This window comes from Poecilia reticulata, linkage group LG22 (genome assembly GCF_000633615.1).
Source record: "Poecilia reticulata strain Guanapo linkage group LG22, Guppy_female_1.0+MT, whole genome shotgun sequence".
Lineage (NCBI taxonomy): Eukaryota > Metazoa > Chordata > Actinopteri > Cyprinodontiformes > Poeciliidae > Poecilia > Poecilia reticulata.
Window position 1 is genome coordinate 10,704,203 of NC_024352.1, and position 7,405 is coordinate 10,711,607.

The window sequence follows — 7,405 nt, forward strand, 5'->3', positions numbered from 1 at the left end:
CACACATACAATATTGATGCGTTTGCCAACAGCCAAAGATGCACTTTGACTTAAGTGCTGTGTCTTCTGTTTTCACAGTGATACAACATATTAAAGTTATAGCAAGAAAAGAAGGAATACTACCTTTAAAAGAATGAAACGAGACAGAAAACAGAGTCGAGAGTTAAAATGCAATTTCTCAAAACTCCACACTATACAAAGCGTCATATTTAACACAAGAGATATCGCAAACAAATAAAAGAGAAAAAGAAAAATCCCAGTAGAAGAAAATCTAAATTAATCATACAAATGTGATTCATTTAATTTCTGTTTTTGTGCTTGAGTTATATTTATTAAATGTAGCCCTTTGAGTCTTACTTTATATGCCCGTTTTGTTCTTTTGTCTCCTTTTCTTTGGGTCATCGAAGAAAATAGAGCTATAATATACAAAAGTTAATATTAAAATGAAAATGTGCTGTATGAAAAATATGCTTAATTCCTGCTTAATGATTATTTTCAGAATCTAAATGTAATCTGACAAACAAGACTCATCAAAATGCAAATTCTAATTTATTAAATTGTAAATCGCCTTTCACACTTGTAAAAGATGTGTAAAAAAAAACCAAAACACTTTAAATAATAATTTCCTATTCAAATTTAGCAGCACAATTTATTTAAAAAGGAAACATAATATGTCTGAATTTTATTACTGTTACTCAGTGTGGAAAAACCTTTTGGCTTCCAAACTATCGCTTATAAAATAAATCTAACTAACTTTAGCATGCATTATTTGCATTTTAAGTTGATCAGAGCGTTAAATAAAGTTTAATTTGTAATCCATGACTTCCTGCTTTCATTCAATTAAAGACAAATATTTTTATTAATGCTTATGGATCTTTACACATCTTTGCACAAAGACAGTCTCAGAAAGTTGTTATAAATATCTAATCTTAGGTAGTCAGATGTAATGCTTTGCATATTTTCCGACTTTGAGATCAACCTGTTTTTTGTTTTGATTTCCAGACATTTAAATCCAGTCTCTGTATTTCATTTTTCTCTCTTTTTCTTCTTGGCTTCAAAGCAGAGAAGCTGGAAACTAATTAAAGGGTCGTCCTATGATAGTTTGTGACGCCACTGTCAAATACTATGTCCACTTTTTGGCTCAATGTCAAGAGAGACAGAGGTCATTAAGAAAAGGCAGAGATTAATGAGCACCTGATTAAATCCCCATCTGAACCATCGCTCAGCCTAATGACCAGTTTTAATGTAATATGAAATAACCAATAAAATACACAAACTCCTGGTAAAACTAACTTGCCCTAACTTCAGAATAATGACTTTTTTGTAAATAAAAGTGCTCAGTGCACAAGGCAAGAGACTGGATGTTTTCATGGATGTTGAGTCAATTTGAGTTACAAGTGAAAAAAGTAAACAACCTGTCCTCTTTCTCTTCACATGCTCTGTTTGTTCTAAATGTGTTGTGATGTTCTCATTAGATCTTGCTGATCGCCTTCCCTTTTACTGATGGGGCCAAGCAACCCGCATAGCCGCTGTGACAATTCTGGCCTTCGAAGGAGGAAAAGAAAGACAAATACTGCATTTCAATGAATTATGGATGGGGAAAGCATCTATTATTCAGCCGAACAGTTGAAAGCAATGTCAATTATGGAGCAGGCATGATGTCAAGAAAGCCTTGAAGTCATACCTGCTATTGGAAAAGATTTAGGTGAAAATTGTATTTTTTTTAATTGATGTAATTTGTGATTTTATTTAACGCCCATTTTGCTCATACTGGGCTCTCCATGTGTTTACCTGTTCTTCTTTTGATTGGAGGGGATAATAATAATCCGGTAATTAATAAAAACATGGCCATGTTGTGAATAATAACACAGGCGAGTCTCACAGCAGAGGCTATTAAAGCTACATCAACCCACAGGACACAGTGTAACTATAAAGGCCAATTCAGCTGAGACGCATTTAGAAAGGGGCCATATTGGGGTCATGTTTTTGAATAAACTGAATGGCTAATTCAAGGTGTGTGGGGAAAAAATAAATTTGAACTTCATGTCATGTGCTAAAACAGTTTTGGATTGTGCATAGGTTTATAAGCTTTATAAGCTTTGGTAAAATGTGTTATCGTGCATGAATAACCCAGTCATTTATGCACAATAATTCTAAATTATTTTATGATCTGTCAAAAATGTGTAGCAAAGACACTTCTTTCTACATTCCATTGGATAACCGTAAAACCACCAGGAAACAACCATTTTTAATCAAAACTAATGTCTACTCTCTAATCCTATTAATTAAAACCTAAAGTAATTCACAAATAGAAATAGGAATTAATTATTTTTCACTGCTACAGCAAATAAAATGACCATTAAAAGTATTACCAAGCTAATTAATTTTTTTCTCTTTTTTTTGCAAATATTTGAGAGGGAAAAGAAGAAAAAGGAGGGGATTCAATGTTAGAGGACTGACTGCATTTTATCAACATTTTATCTCACACCAGAGGAGTCGCTACAGATCAGGAAAAGACACTTGCTTTGTGGTCTGGAGTGAGAATATTGACTGAATGAAGCTCTCAGGTTCCTTCTCTCACCTCTCTCAGATCACTCAGACTGGAGGGTGGTTGAATCTCTTGGTACTTCTTCACTTCAAATTTGGAACTAGGTGAAACAAAGTAGAAGCAAACTGAAAATCTTGATGTAACTTTACAACAAACTAGATGAACAGAGCATGTGGTACAAATAAAAGCATTTGTCACAGAGTTGATAACCTCCAGGGAAGGAGTCTTCACAAGACTTGATCTGCCAATCAGAGGCAGACTCTACATTCACCAAAAGATGCCACCCACCTTTTGGTGCTAATCAATGCTTCTGAGGTCAAAACTGAAACTAACCTATTGCCAAGCAAGCACTGACATTGAACCACCAATGAAACCAGTTTGTCAAAAGAATATTCTTAGCACCAAAGCATACTTCACACTAGACATTAAAAGCGATGGACATCTTAAACATAATGACTGCAGCCACAATTTCTGTGTCTATGAAAGAGGACTTTCCGTTTTCTGCTCCATTTCTTGTCCATAAGGAAGAAGTTAAAGAATACATCATGATGCGTAACTCAATGAATGACAATAAAGACAGAAACAAAATAATCTCACCGTCTTCATCATGAAGCTAGTTATTCTGGGCAAAATAAATTTAGCGCATGCACCTTTTGTTAGCCTGGGTTGTCGGTACCAGCTGACATCTTAGCTTCTTGGCTTCTTGCCTTTTTCTTTCCAGAGCATCAGTCCTTTTCAGCAGAGAGCCATTTGGGAAATGATGACCAAAATGATATAGTGGAGGAAAGTGGCCATTTATAGAACCTCAGACCTTAGAGTGCTTGAATGGATGAGCAGTTACAGATATTCATTTTTCTTCATCTTAGATCCTGATGATTACTTCCCTCTCAGAGGTCACACGTTTGAGAATTGATTCTCTTAAAAGGCTTTCCAAGTCAACATGCATCCTGCCGGGAGGTGTTCAGATGTCACTGAGACAGGGAAAACGATTGTGTGCGACAGAACTTCATGGATTTCTGACAGCCCATAATTATGTCTACATTGGTCTTTCAGCGAGGAAGCAAACTGTACGTCTTCTGCAGGGAGCATGAGAGGCTTTTGCAAATGAATAGCAGAAGGGAACTAACAAACAAGCCGTCGTGGCTGACCTTTTGACACCCACATAAATCCCAGGGAGATATTGTTCATTAGTCTCAGCATCAGCCGATGTGACAGTGTGATCTGAAAATAGCTTTTTAAATAATCACGCCCCCAGAAGCTTGTCTGGACTCAGATAATGAACCCACCTGAAATTACAGCTCAGAACAATAAAGAGGAACATTACAGGGAATGTCTGACTATTGATTCAAATTAGAAGTGGGACCACAGAAGCTGTTTACAGTAACAAGATTATCCAAGCTTTATAAAATGAAAGTTTTTGTTTTAAGCACATTACATCACTGAGAAATCATACATTTTACATTGTTATGTTTTATGCTTCTTAGCACACCAGTATGGTTTTGCTCATGTCAGACATGATTCAATATAAATAACCTTTTAATGACTTAAACACCCTCCTGTTTTACTCCTTTTGTTCAGGTCCCTTCAAAATGTTTTCATAGAATCACTGGTCTTGTCAAAACAGTTTGATTCTGCTGGTATCGACCCCAGGTCTCCAGTTTATCACGTGGTTTTAGTGAAGTTGTTTATCTGAATGTCAGACCTGCAAAGGTTAACTCATCAGTGCTAATCATCATGTTTTGCAAACTTATAAATCTAAAAAGTATCTATATTTATTACATTCGTAATATACGTAACTAATGTGTAAAAACTGAGGCTGAGGTTGTTTTAATATATAAAAACAGCCTCAGTCAGTAGAAAATATTGTTAATTGTGTTATATTTTATGTTTGAGTGTTGCATTTTGCTCATGTAATCATTAATTAATATCAGTAGCAGTTCTCGGATAATTGGCACTGTTACTGTTTTAAAAATGGGATAAAATGTTAGAAACGAAAAGACTCTGATCATGTTTTTATGTGGATTCACAAACTGAAGCAGAAATGTACAAATCTTGAATTGGGTTTTAAAGACCCTGCCAGTGTAAGCCGTTTGTAGCTTCGAGTAGAAATAAATAAATGAAGTAAAGAAAAAGAATAGCCCTTTAATTAACCAAGCAGTCATGTTTTTGGGCAGTTAAAGGATGGTTAAGGACCTGAAGAAACCCATGGAGAGTGCCACAGAGCGGCACTGTGCTTCTAAATGGCTTTAAAATGATCGTTCTTGTTTACTAAAATCAGTGTTCTCTAGATTCATTGTAATTGCCTTAACATTTTTTGAAGAATTGTCATACTTGCTATAAATTTTTAACAAATTTTGACCCTTTGACTCAAAAACATAAAGCCATAAAAAATCACATTTGCTAATAAAATGTTTCCTCGTGTGCCTTCTATGCCTAAAACAAAACAAAAAAAAGACATATATATTAAACCATTGGACTGCATGCAGGGATTTTCTGAAAGCTTTCCAGGCAGGTGGGTGGCTCCAGCTGTGAATTAATGGTCCCTGGAAGCAGAAGAAGATGTTGGATCTGGAGCAAACACAGCCAGGGTCTGACCTGCTCTTTGTTACAAACCTTTTCAGGGAAAATTCCCTCTTATCTCAACACTTCCTCCTCTTTGCGTTACATCTGCAACTTTGCTGCTGCCATTTTCTTTTTTTTTTTTTTTTTGCAATAAATTTTAACAATTGCTTGTTTTATATTCCATTTTTTTCTGTAAATTACTGTAGATTCTGCCTTTATTGCATACCTTGTCTTTAGGGTTAGGCATGGCTGTCAGTTCTTGATTGAAGATGTTGCATTTTGCAACTTCCCAACAGCTTTAGTTTGAGTGTTTGCAAACATGAAGCACTCTTTTCAGTCCAATTATAACATTTCGAGCTGCTTTTTGCTTCCTTCTACCCCACTTGGCACTAAAGTACACCTTGAGGAGCAATAATAGGGAATGAAAGTCAATCATAAATCATTCTGACAGCTGCACTGGTGAATTGTGTATTAACATAAATCCCACATTTCCATAACAGTACTCTGCTTCCTTCATTTTAATGTGTGATATTGATTTGGTTAGGACCACACTAACAAGGCTAAATCACAGGTGTGTTTACCATGTTTAAATGCATGTGCTACCGTCATTCTTATCATAAATACCTGAGTGAAAGCTTTGTTTGCTACCTCTTCGAGATGAATAACACGAAGCCAGTTCATTGGATTCTCACAGGATATGAATTTCTCTGCCCACAGATGGTTTCATGAGAGTGTGCCGCTTTATGAGAGCTGGAGAGGTGGAATGATATTTCTTTGTGGGTATTCGCACAGTCAGCTGCGTTGCACACATATTTATTACTCCGGCTTTGGCTTCACACCTCCTCATAAGTGTTTTTATTACAGAGGAAAAGCTGGTTGCTTGCTAAGGGGGGAGAGCTGAGTGCTGGAGTTTTTCTTTGTAGTATTCCTGCAAAAATGGGGCTTAATTAAGATTTTCACAGTGACTTTTCTCTTCGCTCCACCAAAGAGTTTGTCGGTTTGTGGACGTTCCTTATTATGTCTGACATAATCAAGTGAATTTTCCTCTCCTTTGGCCATCATTAGCCCATGACTTATCATATTCAGCTTAATAGCCGTTGGGATGCTCTGAGCTTAGCTGACTTTCTTGTGGTAGCTCAACCTTAGGTTTGGAATAAGAAATGCCTGTGTTGTTTTGTCATTGTTTTTTCCCCATGCTCCACTCTTGCTGTCAGGAGTTGGTACACATCTTTGTCTAATTAGTTTTACAGTGTTCATTAGCAGATTTGGTTAGATTGTGGGTATCACACAGTTGCCCCAATTCCTCCTAGACACGGACGTCTGGGCGATAAATCATCCCTGGCTGCCTGCTGTCATTAGTCTGACTGCTGAAGTGTTGTATTTTGCCCTCAGTGTCTGAACCAGAAATACGGTCTGTATCATTTAACCTACATATTATCTGTCTTTTAATCTCGTTCAGGAGTCTTCAGGGATGTGCACAGCAAAATATCTGGCTCCTACCATCTCTGTTAGAATTATTTTATGTAGAAATGTCTTTGCATTCACCATGAATGTCATATCAAAGCTGCTGTCACATTGTTTTCAACCTCGAAATATATGCTGGTTTAATAAAACAATGTAGATTTTGCACAGAAAATTCAGTTGACTTTGTGGAACATCAAGCCCTGTTCCATATTTCAAGTTTGTGGGCCAGTTTTGATGCACTTTTGATTTAAATAATAAGTGTGTATTGGGAGCATTGTGTGGAATTCACAGTGCCAATATCAGGAACATTAGTTGTGCTGGGATTTCACCGTCTTGTTGTTTTTTCAAAGGTTAATCTGACTTTCTCTTAATTAAATTATGCTGTAGTCCCCTCTACCGGTCAAATATGTAAGAGGTGAATTAACCAGAAAGTAGATTCATTTTCAAGTATTTGTAATTCCGATGTGAGTTTATCTTTATCAGGAATTGCATTAGTAAGCTAAGTGATTGAAGTAACGTTAGCTGTGGTGCCTGAATAACTGGTGGTCAAATTATATATGTTATCATGCTAAATTATAACATATGTAAAATAGTGCTGGAGCATTATTTTCTTGTGTTAGATGCACAACAGTATAATTTTGTGTATTGTTACTTGTTTTTTCCATTTTTCTTCTCTTTTTAAGAGAGGAATTATTATGCAACATATAAAGTCAGAGATTTCAGAAACAAACAGATAGTGCACAAGTTCCACTTCACCGTAGATTCTAATTTACCCAAGATCAAAATGATGCATCCAGGCTTATGCCCTACTTTACAATATCTGGGCAAAGG